Raw genomic sequence first — 18037 nt, forward strand, 5'->3', positions numbered from 1 at the left:
ATTTCTTTGCCTCTGTCACAACTTCATTTAAGAGTGCTTCAAACTCATATTATCTAAATGCTTTGACGTAAGTCTTAAGATTAAGAAATAAGACTGAAATAACTCATTTGTGCTTTTCTCTGTTAGATAATGGTTCAAACGAATTAATCAACAATGGTTAATATTTTGTATTAATGGTCATATTCTCCGTTATAATATAAAAAAGGCCCATTTTTTATGTAAATTAGTTCATTTTGGGTTACTGAACCAGTCCAGATTTTTATTTTGAACTATTTACCTGAACATTTCCAAGCTTACGGTGAAGACTTTCTGTTTTATTTTAGAATATTCACATTTGAACTGGAAGAAGGGTTTAAAAGTGAAAGCACTTTTATATTTAGATTCTTCTTTTCCAGGAGTTCAGATGTAACTGGGCAAATCGACTTCATTTGGTCAGACCTTTGGCAAAGTGCATAGAGAGGAAGAATTTTTTTTTTTTTGAAGTTATGATACTGTATGTAGGGTTCCATGGTGTAATGGTCAGCACTTTGGACTCTGAATCCAGCGATCCGAGTTCAAATCTCGGTGGAACCTGATCTTTGCTTTCAACAACCAATTCTTCCCTTTGTCATGTTTGATGAGAACGCTGAATCTGTCATATATGAATACCTCACTTACAGTTACTCATTTAATACTTGTTTTGATACACAACATCCACTACACTAAATTTTGATGAGACAGAGGAGCATCATCAGCAGCAGGCTGCTGTCTCTGAGCTGCTCCACAAACAGACTCAACAACACTTTTGTCCCCCTGGTCATAAGACTGGACAACTCTTCATTGGGTGGCCAGGGATAATCATGATTAAACCCATATTCACATGCATATCAGAACTGTTTGCACATGAGCACATCACACAATTTCATATTCATTTTTTCATACTTATATCCTATTACACTTTACAGTAATGCGCTGCATTATCATGTTATTATGTTGTTACTGGGGCTGTCAAACGATTATTTTTTAATGGCGATTAATCACACTTTTTCCATAGTTAACTCACGATTATTCTCTATTTTGAAAATTTAGTTAGAATCAAATAAACACAAAGAAAAAATGTCTTTTATCTTTATATCTATAAATTATATAGCCTGTATATATCCTGTAAACCTTTCTTTCTTTGCCTCTGTCACAAACTTCGCGATTAATCACACTTTTTCCATAGTTAACTCACGATTATTCTCTATTTTGAAACTTTAGTTAGAATCAAATAAACACAAAGAAAAAATGTCTTTTATCTTTATATCTATAAATTATATAGCCTGTATATATCCTGTAAACCTTTCTTTCTTTGCCTCTGTCACAACTTCGCGATTAATCACACTTTTTCCATAGTTAACTCACGATTATTCTCTATTTTGTAAATTTAGTTAGAATCAAATAAACACAAAGAAAAATAGGCTTTTCTCTTTATATCTATACATTATATACCCTGTATATATACCCTGTAAACCTTTCTTTCTTTGCCTCTGTCACAACTTCATTTAAGAGTGCTTCAAACTCAAATTATCTAAATGCTTTGAAGTAAGTCTTAAGATTAAGAAATAAGACTGAAATAACTCATTTGTGCTTTTCTCTGTTAGATAATGGTTCAAACGAATTAATCAACAATGGTTGATATTTTGTATTAATGGTCATATTCTCCGTTATAATATACAAAAGGCCCATTTTTTATGTAAATGAGTTCATTTTGGGTTACTGAACCAGTCCAGATTTTTATTTTGAACTATTTACCTGAACATTTCCAAGCTTACGGTGAAGACTTTCTGTTTTATTTTAGAATATTCACATTTGAACTGGAAGAAGGGTTTAAGAGTGAAAGCACTTTTATATTTAGATTCTTCTTTTCCAGGAGTTCAGATGTAACTGGGCAAATCGACTTCATTTGGTCAGACCTTTGGCAAAGTGCATAGAGAGGAAGAATTTTTTTTTTTTTTGAAGTTATGATACTGTATGTAGGGTTCCATGGTGTAATGGTCAGCACTTTGGACTCTGAATCCAGCGATCCGAGTTCAAATCTCGGTGGAACCTGATCTTTGCTTTCAACAACCAGTTCTTCCCTTTGTCATGTTTGATGATAACACTGAATCTGTCATATATCAATACCTCACTTACGGTTACTCATTTAATGCTAGTTTTCATACACAGCTGCTGCACAAACAGACTCAACAACACTTTTATCCCCCTGGCCGTAAGACTGTACAACTCTTCTCTGGGTGGCCAGGGATAGTCATGATTTAACCCATATTCACATGCATATCAGAACTGTTTGCACATGAGCACATCACACAATTTCATATTCATTTTTTCATACTTATATCCTATTACACTTTTACAGTAATGCGCTGCATTATTATGTTATTATGTTGTGACTAGGGCTGTCAAACGATTATTTTTTAATCGCGATTAATCACACTTTTTCCATAGTTAACTCACGATTATTCTCTATTTTGAAAATTTAGTTAGAATCAAATAAACACAAAGAAAAAATGGCTTTTATCTTTATATCTATAAATTATATAGCCTGTATATACCCTGTAAACCTTTCTTTCTTTGCCTCTGTCACAACTTCGCGATTAATCACACTTTTTCCATAGTTAACTCACGATTATTCTCTATTTTGAAAATTTAGTTAGAATCAAATAAACACAAAGAAAAAATGGCTTTTATCTTTATATCTATAAATTATATAGCCTGTATATACCCTGTAAACCTTTCTTTCTTTGCCTCTGTCACAACTTCGCGATTAATCACACTTTTTCCATAGTTAACTCACGATTATTCTCTATTTTGTAAATTTAGTTAGAATCAAATAAACACAAAGAAAAATAGGCTTTTCTCTTTATATCTATACATTATATACCCTGTATATATACCCTGTAAACCTTTCTTTCTTTGCCTCTGTCACAACTTCATTTAAGAGTGCTTCAAACTCAAATTATCTAAATGCTTTGAAGTAAGTCTTAAGATTAAGAAATAAGACTGAAATAACTCATTTGTGCTTTTCTCTGTTAGATAATGGTTCAAACGAATTAATCAACAATGGTTGATATTTTGTATTAATGGTCATATTCTCCGTTATAATATACAAAAGGCCCATTTTTTATGTAAATGAGTTCATTTTGGGTTACTGAACCAGTCCAGATTTTTATTTTGAACTATTTACCTGAACATTTCCAAGCTTACGGTGAAGACTTTCTGTTTTATTTTAGAATATTCACATTTGAACTGGAAGAAGGGTTTAAGAGTGAAAGCACTTTTATATTTAGATTCTTCTTTTCCAGGAGTTCAGATGTAACTGGGCAAATCGACTTCATTTGGTCAGACCTTTGGCAAAGTGCATAGAGAGGAAGAATTTTTTTTTTTTTGAAGTTATGATACTGTATGTAGGGTTCCATGGTGTAATGGTCAGCACTTTGGACTCTGAATCCAGCGATCTGAGTTCAAATCTCGGTGGAACCTGATCTTTGCTTTCAACAACCAGCTCTTCCCTTTGTCATGTTTGATGATAACACTGAATCTGTCATATATCAATACCTCACTTACGGTTACTCATTTAATGCTAGTTTTCATACACAGCTGCTGCACAAACAGACTCAACAACACTTTTGTCCCCCTGGTCATAAGACTGGACAACTCTTCATTGGGTGGCCAGGGATAATCATGATTAAACCCATATTCACATGCATATCAGAACTGTTTGCACATGAGCACATCACACAATTTCATATTCATTTTTTCATACATATATCCTATTACACTTTTACAGTAATGCGCTGCATTATTATGTTATTATGTTGTGACTAGGGCTGTCAAACGATTATTTTTTAATCGCGATTAATCACACTTTTTCCATAGTTAACTCACGATTATTCTCTATTTTGAAACTTTAGTTAGAATCAAATAAACAAAGAAAAAATGTCTTTTATCTTTATATCTATAAATTATATAGCCTGTATATATCCTGTAAACCTTTCTTTCTTTGCCTCTGTCACAACTTCGCGATTAATCACACTTTTTCCATAGTTAACTCACGATTATTCTCTATTTTGTAAATTTAGTTAGAATCAAATAAACACAAAGAAAAATAGGCTTTTCTCTTTATATCTATACATTATATACCCTGTATATATACCCTGTAAACCTTTCTTTCTTTGCCTCTGTCACAACTTCATTTAAGAGTGCTTCAAACTCAAATTATCTAAATGCTTTGAAGTAAGTCTTAAGATTAAGAAATAAGACTGAAATAACTCATTTGTGCTTTTCTCTGTTAGATAATGGTTCAAACGAATTAATCAACAATGGTTGATATTTTGTATTAATGGTCATATTCTCCGTTATAATATACAAAAGGCCCATTTTTTATGTAAATGAGTTCATTTTGGGTTACTGAACCAGTCCAGATTTTTATTTTGAACTATTTACCTGAACATTTCCAAGCTTACGGTGAAGACTTTCTGTTTTATTTTAGAATATTCACATTTGAACTGGAAGAAGGGTTTAAGAGTGAAAGCACTTTTATATTTAGATTCTTCTTTTCCAGGAGTTCAGATGTAACTGGGCAAATCGACTTCATTTGGTCAGACCTTTGGCAAAGTGCATAGAGAGGAAGAATTTTTTTTTTTTTTGAAGTTATGATACTGTATGTAGGGTTCCATGGTGTAATGGTCAGCACTTTGGACTCTGAATCCAGCGATCCGAGTTCAAATCTCGGTGGAACCTGATCTTTGCTTTCAACAACCAGTTCTTCCCTTTGTCATGTTTGATGATAACACTGAATCTGTCATATATCAATACCTCACTTACGGTTACTCATTTAATGCTAGTTTTCATACACAGCTGCTGCACAAACAGACTCAACAACACTTTTATCCCCCTGGCCGTAAGACTGTACAACTCTTCTCTGGGTGGCCAGGGATAGTCATGATTTAACCCATATTCACATGCATATCAGAACTGTTTGCACATGAGCACATCACACAATTTCATATTCATTTTTTCATACTTATATCCTATTACACTTTTACAGTAATGCGCTGCATTATTATGTTATTATGTTGTGACTAGGGCTGTCAAACGATTATTTTTTAATCGCGATTAATCACACTTTTTCCATAGTTAACTCACGATTATTCTCTATTTTGAAAATTTAGTTAGAATCAAATAAACACAAAGAAAAAATGGCTTTTATCTTTATATCTATAAATTATATAGCCTGTATATACCCTGTAAACCTTTCTTTCTTTGCCTCTGTCACAACTTCGCGATTAATCACACTTTTTCCATAGTTAACTCACGATTATTCTCTATTTTGAAAATTTAGTTAGAATCAAATAAACACAAAGAAAAAATGGCTTTTATCTTTATATCTATAAATTATATAGCCTGTATATACCCTGTAAACCTTTCTTTCTTTGCCTCTGTCACAACTTCGCGATTAATCACACTTTTTCCATAGTTAACTCACGATTATTCTCTATTTTGTAAATTTAGTTAGAATCAAATAAACACAAAGAAAAATAGGCTTTTCTCTTTATATCTATACATTATATACCCTGTATATATACCCTGTAAACCTTTCTTTCTTTGCCTCTGTCACAACTTCATTTAAGAGTGCTTCAAACTCAAATTATCTAAATGCTTTGAAGTAAGTCTTAAGATTAAGAAATAAGACTGAAATAACTCATTTGTGCTTTTCTCTGTTAGATAATGGTTCAAACGAATTAATCAACAATGGTTGATATTTTGTATTAATGGTCATATTCTCCGTTATAATATACAAAAGGCCCATTTTTTATGTAAATGAGTTCATTTTGGGTTACTGAACCAGTCCAGATTTTTATTTTGAACTATTTACCTGAACATTTCCAAGCTTACGGTGAAGACTTTCTGTTTTATTTTAGAATATTCACATTTGAACTGGAAGAAGGGTTTAAGAGTGAAAGCACTTTTATATTTAGATTCTTCTTTTCCAGGAGTTCAGATGTAACTGGGCAAATCGACTTCATTTGGTCAGACCTTTGGCAAAGTGCATAGAGAGGAAGAATTTTTTTTTTTTTGAAGTTATGATACTGTATGTAGGGTTCCATGGTGTAATGGTCAGCACTTTGGACTCTGAATCCAGCGATCTGAGTTCAAATCTCGGTGGAACCTGATCTTTGCTTTCAACAACCAGCTCTTCCCTTTGTCATGTTTGATGATAACACTGAATCTGTCATATATCAATACCTCACTTACGGTTACTCATTTAATGCTAGTTTTCATACACAGCTGCTGCACAAACAGACTCAACAACACTTTTGTCCCCCTGGTCATAAGACTGGACAACTCTTCATTGGGTGGCCAGGGATAATCATGATTAAACCCATATTCACATGCATATCAGAACTGTTTGCACATGAGCACATCACACAATTTCATATTCATTTTTTCATACATATATCCTATTACACTTTTACAGTAATGCGCTGCATTATTATGTTATTATGTTGTGACTAGGGCTGTCAAACGATTATTTTTTAATCGCGATTAATCACACTTTTTCCATAGTTAACTCACGATTATTCTCTATTTTGAAACTTTAGTTAGAATCAAATAAACAAAGAAAAAATGTCTTTTATCTTTATATCTATAAATTATATAGCCTGTATATACCCTGTAAACCTTTCTTTCTTTGCCTCTGTCACAACTTCGCGATTAATCACACTTTTTCCATAGTTAACTCACGATTATTCTCTATTTTGTAAATTTAGTTAGAATCAAATAAACACAAAGAAAAAATGTATTTTATCTTTATATCTATAAATTATATAGCCTGTATATATCCTGTAAACCTTTCTTTCTTTGCCTCTGTCACAACTTCGCGATTAATCACACTTTTTCCATAGTTAACTCACGATTATTCTCTATTTTGTAAATTTAGTTAGAATCAAATAAACACAAAGAAAAATTGGCTTTTCTCTTTATATCTATACATTATATACCCTGTATATATACCCTGTAAACCTTTATTTCTTTGCCTCTGTCACAACTTCATTTAAGAGTGCTTCAAACTCATATTATCTAAATGCTTTGACGTAAGTCTTAAGATTAAGAAATAAGACTGAAATAACTCATTTGTGCTTTTCTCTGTTAGATAATGGTTCAAACGAATTAATCAACAATGGTTAATATTTTTTTTTTTTTTTTTTTTTTTTTTCTTCCCCCTTGTCCTGTTCAGCATTATGGCAGCAGAATTGTAGTCTGAATACCTTTGATGCCAAACAGATTTGCTTTGCCAAGGGAAGTTTTATAAATGTAAAGCTCCCCTTGATGCCCATTTATTTATTTCTGTTTACAATATATGACATGTAATAGAACTGAACCGGACCGGGGGACAAGGAAAGAAGAAGAGGAAAGAAGAGGAAACAGAACAAAAATAGAAACAAAAACCAGACAACCAGCTGCTACACCTGTAAAAAACAAAACAGACAACAATCCATGGCCTCTGAGGGGAATCCAGCCATAGCGCCACCAGGAGCACCTGAAAGCAGACAAGCAGAGAAAAAACAAACACACAAACAAACAAAAACAAGCACAAGAAGCGGTAATCGCATACAACACAGCTGTGGAGAGATGACCTGAAACCACAGGATAACACATAAACTGCTTAGCGAGCATGCTACTGGGCTAATAAATGTGTGTGTGTGTGTGTGTGTGAGAACATGCAACACCCATGGCACAGGATCTACATGGTAACCGTGGTTAGTTATGAGTGTATAAGTGTACAGGGCCACAATCCACAGCGCCCCCCCAGCAATCAGAAGCAGGCAGAGAGGGCCACAAGACCCAGGCCACCAGCAGCCCCCACGGAGCACAGAACCCACGAAGCCCACCGCAGGGACAACCACGCATCCACCCAGAAGACTGCAGAGGAAGCCCCCGGACAGAGCCCCCATAAGCATAGGGCAGAGGCCCTCAGAGAGCCAGGGGCAACAGCCCACCGACCCCGCCAGGTCCCAGCTGCCCAGACATGGGCCGTGCACTGGACCCGGGCCCCGGGAGCCCGAGCGCCCCCAAACCCCCCGGCAGAGGCCCCACCCAATACCCAGGAGGGCCAAGTGCCCCAGACAGCCACGCAGTGGGTCAGCGCCTGCCCCAGCGCCCCTGGCCAAGTGCCCTGGGAGTCAAGACGTGCCCACAGGTGGGTGAAGTCGCGAGCAGCGGGGAGAGGCAACGCCGCCCCCCCATCGGGAGAAGCACAGGCAGGCCAGGCGACAGCAAGTCCCAGATCCAGGCCCAATCATTACCACACACACTTTCACGTCCCATACATCCACACATCCTCCCTCCCTCGACTCTGCTGGGGTGTAGCGCAGCGGGCACACCAGGGGGCCAGCAGCCCCCCAGCCACCACAGACCCCGAACCAGCAGAACAATTAATTAATCCTCTTGGCCCCTCCCGCCCCGAGCAGCAACCAGGAAGCAGGGGTGTGGGAAGAAGACCCCTCCCCTCACCCTTCTGGCTCTTCAATATTTTCTAATAGTGAGCGATTAAAATTGAGGGGCAGCCCAACTTGTAGGACTGGGAGCGCGGCCCTCTGGGCAGCCTACATACCCAAAGAGCCCCGCCCACCAGATGCCACTCAGTGTAACCACCCCCCAAGACCTAATGTGTGTGTGTGAGTGTGTGTTTGATAAGTAGTAATGTCTAAGGTGTAATTAAAACAGGGGCGGGGAACTGCAGAGTGCAACCAAAGGGGACCACCTACGTGGCCCCATCCACTACACCCCACCGAACACACACGCCCCCAAAACCCTTCATGTGTGAGTGTGTGCTGTGTACAGGAGCCAGAAGGGAGAGGGGTATGGGGATATACACCGGGGCAGCTACTCTCCCCCGGAGAAGGCAGCCAGGGACTGGCTGCAATAGGCATCCCCGCTACCTGGGAGCCAACCCAGGGCAGGAGGGGCTGATGTCCACCAGGCTCGGGGCCTGCAGCGACCATATTGCGGGAGCTGCTGTACCCCCAGAAGGTACCCATCCCGCCCCACCCCACCCCGGAGGACCTCTACAAACAACAAACAAACAACAACAAAAAACAAACAAACAAACCTCCCGGTCACACCAGTCGCAGCAGCCCGGGCCTGAGACCCACCATCACACAGGCCACCCCCCCCCCCCCCCCCCACCGCACGCCCCAACACCCTGAAAAAAAAACAACCATCTGCGGACACCTTGGAGGTCCCAGAGCAACAAGCCCGGCACCAGGACCTGCACCAACCCACCCATACTGTGGCGCGTCCAGGACAACGCAGCCCCTCCAGGCACAGGCAGGCCCCCCCCCCGGGCGCAAGGCAGCGCCCAGCCACCAGGGCCCAGGCCCAGCACCACCACCCATGCCGGAGCGGCCCAGCCACCCGGCATAGAGCCAGCAGCCACCACCCCAAGGCCTCTAAGTGACCCCGCCCCACACCGCAAGACAGTCCCACCCGCAAGCCCCCAAAACTGCCCTCCAAGCCCGACACACAGTCCCCCCCAGCAATGACCAACCCGGTCCCCACGACCCGCGAGACCACCAGACGCCCGAAGCCACACAGCCCCCCCCAGCACACACCCAACCGCCCAGAGCGACGGGACAGCAACCCACCACCACCACTATGTGATAAAGCTAATCAGCGGGAACCAGAGAGAGTTAAATTCAGCCAATTGATGTTTTGAGGAGGCAGACATTGTTTCCATGCTAATATAATCTAAAAGAAAATTTCTAAACTGGTTAATACACAGATTGTTCTTCGCTTTCCAGTTCATGAGAATAGTTTTCTTTGCGATACATAACACTGTGAGAACCATGTGTGCTGAGTTAATTTCCATGTTGATGTTGTCTAAGTCACCCAGTATGCACAGTGTGGGGCATGCAGGGATGCTACACTTAAGCCATGTTGATAGGTCCGCACAGACTTCAAGCCAGAACTTCTGGACAGGCGCACAGAACCACAAAGCGTGTGCATAATCATCAGGTGTGTTATCTGTGCAATGTGAGCAGATGTTTGAGTGTGTCAGACCCATCCTGAACATCCTTTGTCCTGTATAGTGTGTTCTATGAAGGATTTTGTATTGTATGAGCTGTAAATTAGAATTCTGAGTCATTCTGAAGGTGTTCAAACATATTTGTGGCCAGAAGCTATGACTAGAACTGATGGATAAATCTGCCTCCCATTTTGAGGATGGAAGAGACATTGTGTCATCTATTTTAGACAATAATTTATATATTTTTGATAGTAGTTTTGGGGTGCAGATGCTTAGAAATTCTGCTACCCTAATCGGGAGTTGTAAGTCTGGTTGGTGGAGGATATATTTCTTTGTTATTATAGACTTAAGTTGTTGATATTCTAGGAATTTATTGCTTCCTATCTCGTGTTGTGATATGAGCTCATCAAATGAAATAAAATGTCCATTTTGGATTATATGTTCCAGATGTTTGATTCCTTTGATCTTCCACAGAGTAAAGTTTAGCATTTTTTTGTTTTGCAGTATGTCAGGATTGTTCCAGATGGGTGTAAGCTTACACGGGACAAGTGAGGACTTTGTTATTTTAAGAAATTCCCACCAGGCTGTCAGAGAGGTGCTAATGTTAATGCTTTTGAAACATTTGTGATGTTTTACGTTTTGACTAATAAGTGGCAGGTCAGAGATTTCCAGATTATCACACAATGCTTGTTCTACATTTATCCATGGTTCATCTATTGGGCTAGGTTTAAACCATTTTGATATATACTGTAACCTATTGGCTAAGGAATAGTGCTGAAAATTAGGTAAATCTAATCCACCACAGTCCTTGGTCTTCTGTAGAGTTTTTAAACTAATACGTGGTGGTTTGTTTTTCCACAGAAATTTGGAGATGCAAGAATCTAGTGACTTAAACCAAGTAGCAGATGGTTTTATGGGGATCATTGAGAACAAATAATTAACTTTTGGTAGTATCATCATTTTAATGGTTGTAACTCTCCCCATAAGTGATATAGGTAAGGACTTCCAACGAGAGAGATCGTCCTCTACTGTCTTTAATAATTGCACATAATTTAGCTTTGTTAGCTCTGAGAGCCTGGAGGAAATGTTTATGCCTAAATATCTGATATTTCCTGACTGTAAAGTGATTGCAGGTATATTCTGGACTCTGCAGTTAATGGGCAGAACTGTGGTCTTAGACCAATTGATAGAGTAGTCAGAAAGTGCTGAGAATTTATTTATGAGTGTGATCGTGTGAGTGAGAGACGTTTGAGAGTTCTGAAGGAAAAGTAAAACATCATCAGCATAAAGACTTATTTTATGCTCAATATTTTGGGGTTGGATGCCTTTAATATTTCTTTCTTGTCTGATAGCAGCTGCTAAAGGTTCGATGAAAATAGCAAAAAGTGAGGGAGAAAGTGGGCAACCCTGTCTTGTACCTCTCTGCAGACTGAAGTTTGGAGAGGTTTGATCATTTGTCCTAACACACGCATTTGGGGAGCTATATAATATCCTTATCCAGTTGATGAAGTGTGACCCAAACCCAAATTTGTTTAATGCGAATAAAAATTTCCAGTTCACTCGATCAAATGCTTTTTCTGCATCTAGAGAGACTATTGTGGTTTCCAGGTTGTTGATGTTAGAATAGTCTATGAGATTAATTAGCCTGCGAGTGTTAGTGGATGAGTGTCTACCCTTTATAAAACCTGTCTGGTCAGGATGTATTATAAGTGGAGTTATTTTTTCTATTCTTTTGGCGAGGGCTTTACAAATTATTTTGAGGTCTGCATTTATTAGAGATATTGGGCGGTAGCTGGATGGAAGTATGGGGTCTTTTCCTGGTTTCTGTAGCAAGATAATGTTAGCAGAGTTCATGTGTGGGGATAATCTGCCATTCTGCTTAACTTGTAATACCATTTTGTGAAATGCAGGTGCCAAAACAGTCCAAAATTCTTTGTAGAACTCTGCTGGAAAACCATCTGGTCCCGGGGCTTTGTTACTAGGCATATGTTGAAGGGCTTCATGGAGTTCTCCTATTGAAAGAGGTGAATCCAGAGCCATTGCCTGTTCGGTTTGTAATTTTGGAAGGTTGATATTACTAAGAAACTGATCTATGTTACTGTCTGATGGATCATTTTGTGATGAATATAAGGTTTTATAGAAGTCCCTAAAAGCATTGTTGATTACATCGGGGTCATGGGTGACATTTCCTTTTGAGTCTTTAACAGAAGTGATTGTTGTTTTCTCTTTGTTTCTCTTTAGTTGGTTAGCTAGGAACCTTCCAGATTTATTGCCGTGCTCAAAGTTCTCCAAGCGAAGTCTTTGTATGAGAAACTGTGTTTGTTTATCAATAATTTTGTTTAATTCAAGTTTAGCTTTTCTTAATTCATTCAGTGTGTGTTCCTCTTTGGAGGTACTGTAGACAATTTCTAATGATTTAATCCTGAGTTCTAAATCTGATATCCTTGAACTTTCCCTCTTTTTCTTATTTGATGAAAAAGAGATTATTTTGCCTCTCATAACTGCTTTTCCGGCTTCCCAAAGAGTACAAGCTGACATTCCTGGCAGGTCATTATTTTCTAAATATACAGACCATTCCCTTTTGAAATAATTAATAAAATCAGGGTCTTTTAGTAATGATGTATTAAATCTCCAATTCCTAGCTGGTGGTGTAACTCTGTTATTCTTCAGTGTGATAGAAACTGGAGCGTGATCACTGATAGTGATGGGGTGGATTTTGGTGTCTGAAATATCCCTCATCAAGGAACTGCTAACTAAGAAATAATCTATTCTTGAGTATGAGTGGTGTACCGGTGAGAAGAAGGTGTATTCTCTAAGAGTGGGGTGGTGGGAGCGCCAAGCATCACAAAGACCAAAATCTTTCATATACTGTTTAAGAATATTCGTGGACTGCCAGTTCCGCTGACTTCCTGAAGTACTGAGTCTGTCTACTCCTGAGTCTAATACCATGTTAAAGTCCCCTCCTATGATGAGTGTGTTATCTGAGTGATCAGAGAGTGAAGTGAAAAAGGAGTGAAAAAATGAGGGGTCATCCACATTTGGACCATATATATTTGCAATGCATAAATTCATATTTTGAACAGATAAATTAACTATTAGAAATCTACCTTCTGGATCTATAACTGTGTTGTTTACGGTGAAATTTACTCTTCTATTTATCAGAATGGCTACACCTCTTTGTCTGGAGTTGTAACAGGCTGAGTACACATGAGGAAACTGTGCTGTGGTGAGAACATCAGCTACAGTCTTTGATAAATGAATCTCCTGTAATAAAACAATGTCCGCCTGTAAATCCTTCAATTTATTGGAGATTTTTAATCTCTTCTCCCTGGACCCAGCTCCATGCACATTCCATGAGATAAACCTCAGTGTGGACATGCTCAGACTAACGCAGTGAGTGCTGGATGCTTGCTAAAAGCATCCCGTGCGTGTGTGTGCATATATGCTTCCATGAACATGCCATTGTTGGTGTTTCAGTTGTGAATATGAGCTTGCTACAATATGTACTTGCGCTGTCGATGCTGTGTGGAACTTGATTATGTGCTCTGCTCAAAACTCTATGTGCGCCGTGCTTGTTAACATTACTTATTAAGGTGGAAACGCAGCGGGTTGGGGAAGAAAGACAGAATAGAAAAACAGTGCAAAAGAGTGGAAGTGTGAGATAGAAAAAGGAAAAACAAAAACAAAAAAACATACCCAAATAAACAAATATGAACTGCATACATCCTATGCTGGTGAGACTGGCAGTGAGCTATATATTTTGCCTTGATAGATAACTAGATATGAATTGGATAGACTATTTCAGAGTTACTTATGTACCATCTATGGTGATATGATTTATACAAGTTAACGAATACAGATCACCTGGAGTTTAGAAGAGCCAAGGAGTGGTTTCCTGGTCGCGGTACAGCTGCCCGTTGATGAATAACTTATCCACCGCGATGACAGCTCGGGAGCCTCCTTCCATGAACTTTCTCCGGATGGGGAACAGAACCCTGCGTCTTTCCAGGATTTCTTTGGGAAACTGGTCGTTGACGCTGAAGTCCGTTCCTCTCAGCTCCCTGCCGCGGCCCAACAATTAACAATGGTTAATATTTTGTATTAATGGTCATATTCTCCGTTATAATATAAAAAAGGCCCATTTTTTATGTAAATTAGTTCATTTTGGGTTACTGAACCAGTCCAGATTTTTATTTTGAACTATTTACCTGAACATTTCCAAGCTTACGGTGAAGACTTTCTGTTTTATTTTAGAATATTCACATTTGAACTGGAAGAAGGGTTTAAAAGTGAAAGCACTTTTATATTTAGATTCTTCTTTTCCAGGAGTTCAGATGTAACTGGGCAAATCGACTTCATTTGGTCAGACCTTTGGCAAAGTGCATAGAGAGGAAGAATTTTTTTTTTTTTGAAGTTATGATACTGTATGTAGGGTTCCATGGTGTAATGGTCAGCACTTTGGACTCTGAATCCAGCGATCTGAGTTCAAATCTCGGTGGAACCTGATCTTTGCTTTCAACAACCAGTTCTTCCCTTTGTCATGTTTGATGATAACACTGAATCTGTCATATATCAATACCTCACTTACGGTTACTCATTTAATGCTAGTTTTCATACACAGCTGCTGCACAAACAGACTCAACAACACTTTTATCCCCCTGGCCGTAAGACTGGACAACTCTTCTCTGGGTGGCCAGGGATAGTCATGATTTAACCCATATTCACATGCATATCAGAACTGTTTGCACATGAGCACATCACACAATTTCATATTCATTTTTTCATACTTATATCCTATTACACTTTTACAGTAATGCGCTGCATTATTATGTTATTATGTTGTGACTAGGGCTGTCAAACGATTATTTTTTAATCGCGATTAATCACACTTTTTCCATAGTTAACTCACGATTATTCTCTATTTTGAAAATTTAGTTAGAATCAAATAAACACAAAGAAAAAATGGCTTTTATCTTTATATCTATAAATTATATAGCCTGTATATACCCTGTAAACCTTTCTTTCTTTGCCTCTGTCACAACTTCGCGATTAATCACACTTTTTCCATAGTTAACTCACGATTATTCTCTATTTTGTAAATTTAGTTAGAATCAAATAAACACAAAGAAAAAATGTCTTTTATCTTTATATCTATAAATTATATAGCCTGTATATATCCTGTAAACCTTTCTTTCTTTGCCTCTGTCACAACTTCGCGATTAATCACACTTTTTCCATAGTTAACTCACGATTATTCTCTATTTTGTAAATTTAGTTAGAATCAATAAACACAAAGAAAAATTGGCTTTTCTCTTTATATCTATACATTATATACCCTGTATATATACCCTGTAAACCTTTCTTTCTTTGCCTCTGTCACAACTTCATTTAAGAGTGCTTCAAACTCATATTATCTAAATGCTTTGACGTAAGTCTTAAGATTAAGAAATAAGACTGAAATAACTCATTTGTGCTTTTCTCTGTTAGATAATGGTTCAAACGAATTAATCAACAATGGTTAATATTTTGTATTAATGGTCATATTCTCCGTTATAATATAAAAAAGGCCCATTTTTTATGTAAATTAGTTCATTTTGGGTTACTGAACCAGTCCAGATTTTTATTTTGAACTATTTACCTGAACATTTCCAAGCTTACGGTGAAGACTTTCTGTTTTATTTTAGAATATTCACATTTGAACTGGAAGAAGGGTTTAAAAGTGAAAGCACTTTTATATTTAGATTCTTCTTTTCCAGGAGTTCAGATGTAACTGGGCAAATCGACTTCATTTGGTCAGACCTTTGGCAAAGTGCATAGAGAGGAAGAATTTTTTTTTTTTTGAAGTTATGATACTGTATGTAGGGTTCCATGGTGTAATGGTCAGCACTTTGGACTCTGAATCCAGCGATCCGAGTTCAAATCTCGGTGGAACCTGATCTTTGCTTTCAACAACCAATTCTTCCCTTTGTCATGTTTGATGAGAACGCTGAATCTGTCATATATGAATACCTCACTTACAGTTACTCATTTAATACTTGTTTTGATACACAAAATCCACTACACTAAATTTTGATGAGACAGAGGAGCATCATCAGCAGCAGGCTGCTGTCTCTGAGCTGCTCCACAAACAGACTCAACAACACTTTTGTCCCCCTGGTCATAAGACTGGACAACTCTTCATTGGGTGGCCAGGGATAATCATGATTAAACCCATATTCACATGCATATCAGAACTGTTTGCACATGAGCACATCACACAATTTCATATTCATTTTTTCATACTTATATCCTATTACACTTTACAGTAATGCGCTGCATTATCATGTTATTATGTTGTTACTAGGGCTGTCAAACGATTATTTTTTAATTGCGATTAATCACACTTTTTCCATAGTTAACTCACGATTATTCTCTATTTTGAAAATTTAGTTAGAATCAAATAAACACAAAGAAAAAATGTCTTTTATCTTTATATCTATAAATTATATAGCCTGTATATATCCTGTAAACCTTTCTTTCTTTGCCTCTGTCACAACTTCGCGATTAATCACACTTTTTCCATAGTTAACTCACGATTATTCTCTATTTTGAAAATTTAGTTAGAATCAAATAAACACAAAGAAAAAATGGCTTTTATCTTTATATCTATAAATTATATAGCCTGTATATATCCTGTAAACCTTTCTTTCTTTGCCTCTGTCACAACTTCACGATTAATCACACTTTTTCCATAGTTAACTCACGATTATTCTCTATTTTGAAAATTTAGTTAGAATCAAATAAACACAAAGAAAAAATGTCTTTTATCTTTATATCTATAAATTATATAGCCTGTATATATCCTGTAAACCTTTCTTTCTTTGCCTCTGTCACAACTTCACGATTAATCACACTTTTTCCATAGTTAACTCACGATTATTCTCTATTTTGTAAATTTAGTTAGAATCAAATAAACACAAAGAAAAATTGGCTTTTCTCTTTATATCTATACATTATATACCCTGTATATATACCCTGTAAACCTTTCTTTCTTTGCCTCTGTCACAACTTCATTTAAGAGTGCTTCAAACTCATATTATCTAAATGCTTTGACGTAAGTCTTAAGATTAAGAAATAAGACTGAAATAACTCATTTGTGCTTTTCTCTGTTAGATAATGGTTCAAACGAATTAATCAACAATGGTTAATATTTTGTATTAATGGTCATATTCTCCGTTATAATATAAAAAAGGCCCATTTTTTATGTAAATTAGTTCATTTTGGGTTACTGAACCAGTCCAGATTTTTATTTTGAACTATTTACCTGAACATTTCCAAGCTTACGGTGAAGACTTTCTGTTTTATTTTAGAATATTCACATTTGAACTGGAAGAAGGGTTTAAAAGTGAAAGCACTTTTATATTTAGATTCTTCTTTTCCAGGAGTTCAGATGTAACTGGGCAAATCGACTTCATTTGGTCAGACCTTTGGCAAAGTGCATAGAGAGGAAGAATTTTTTTTTTTTTGAAGTTATGATACTGTATGTAGGGTTCCATGGTGTAATGGTCAGCACTTTGGACTCTGAATCCAGCGATCCGAGTTCAAATCTCGGTGGAACCTGATCTTTGCTTTCAACAACCAATTCTTCCCTTTGTCATGTTTGATGAGAACGCTGAATCTGTCATATATGAATACCTCACTTACAGTTACTCATTTAATACTTGTTTTGATACACAAAATCCACTACACTAAATTTTGATGAGACAGAGGAGCATCATCAGCAGCAGGCTGCTGTCTCTGAGCTGCTCCACAAACAGACTCAACAACACTTTTGTCCCCCTGGTCATAAGACTGGACAACTCTTCATTGGGTGGCCAGGGATAATCATGATTAAACCCATATTCACATGCATATCAGAACTGTTTGCACATGAGCACATCACACAATTTCATATTCATTTTTTCATACTTATATCCTATTACACTTTACAGTAATGCGCTGCATTATCAT

The 18037-nt window shown here is 37.6% G+C and overlaps 8 non-coding genes across 8 annotated transcripts; all 8 read left to right on the plus strand.

The window, feature by feature from the left end:
• The first annotated feature begins 501 nt into the window (after positions 1-501).
• On the plus strand, positions 502-573 carry trnaq-cug (transfer RNA glutamine (anticodon CUG)). Its single transcript has one exon. It is a non-coding gene; the product is annotated as a tRNA-Gln (tRNA).
• A 1425-nt stretch (positions 574-1998) lies between these two features.
• Positions 1999-2070, plus strand: trnaq-cug (transfer RNA glutamine (anticodon CUG)). Its single transcript has one exon. It is a non-coding gene; the product is annotated as a tRNA-Gln (tRNA).
• Positions 2071-3429: 1359 nt separating this feature from the next.
• trnaq-cug (transfer RNA glutamine (anticodon CUG)) lies at positions 3430-3501 on the plus strand. The gene has a single exon. It is a non-coding gene; the product is annotated as a tRNA-Gln (tRNA).
• Positions 3502-4689: 1188 nt separating this feature from the next.
• On the plus strand, positions 4690-4761 carry trnaq-cug (transfer RNA glutamine (anticodon CUG)). The gene has a single exon. It is a non-coding gene; the product is annotated as a tRNA-Gln (tRNA).
• Positions 4762-6120: 1359 nt separating this feature from the next.
• On the plus strand, positions 6121-6192 carry trnaq-cug (transfer RNA glutamine (anticodon CUG)). The gene has a single exon. It is a non-coding gene; the product is annotated as a tRNA-Gln (tRNA).
• Positions 6193-14480: 8288 nt separating this feature from the next.
• trnaq-cug (transfer RNA glutamine (anticodon CUG)) lies at positions 14481-14552 on the plus strand. Its single transcript has one exon. It is a non-coding gene; the product is annotated as a tRNA-Gln (tRNA).
• A 1358-nt stretch (positions 14553-15910) lies between these two features.
• On the plus strand, positions 15911-15982 carry trnaq-cug (transfer RNA glutamine (anticodon CUG)). Its single transcript has one exon. It is a non-coding gene; the product is annotated as a tRNA-Gln (tRNA).
• A 1593-nt stretch (positions 15983-17575) lies between these two features.
• trnaq-cug (transfer RNA glutamine (anticodon CUG)) lies at positions 17576-17647 on the plus strand. Its single transcript has one exon. It is a non-coding gene; the product is annotated as a tRNA-Gln (tRNA).
• The last annotated feature ends 390 nt before the right edge of the window (positions 17648-18037 follow it).

The sequence above is a fragment of the Leuresthes tenuis genome, unplaced genomic scaffold (assembly GCF_036924035.1).
Source record: "Leuresthes tenuis unplaced genomic scaffold, fLeuTen1.0.hap1 SCAF_12, whole genome shotgun sequence".
NCBI lineage: Eukaryota > Metazoa > Chordata > Actinopteri > Atheriniformes > Atherinopsidae > Leuresthes > Leuresthes tenuis.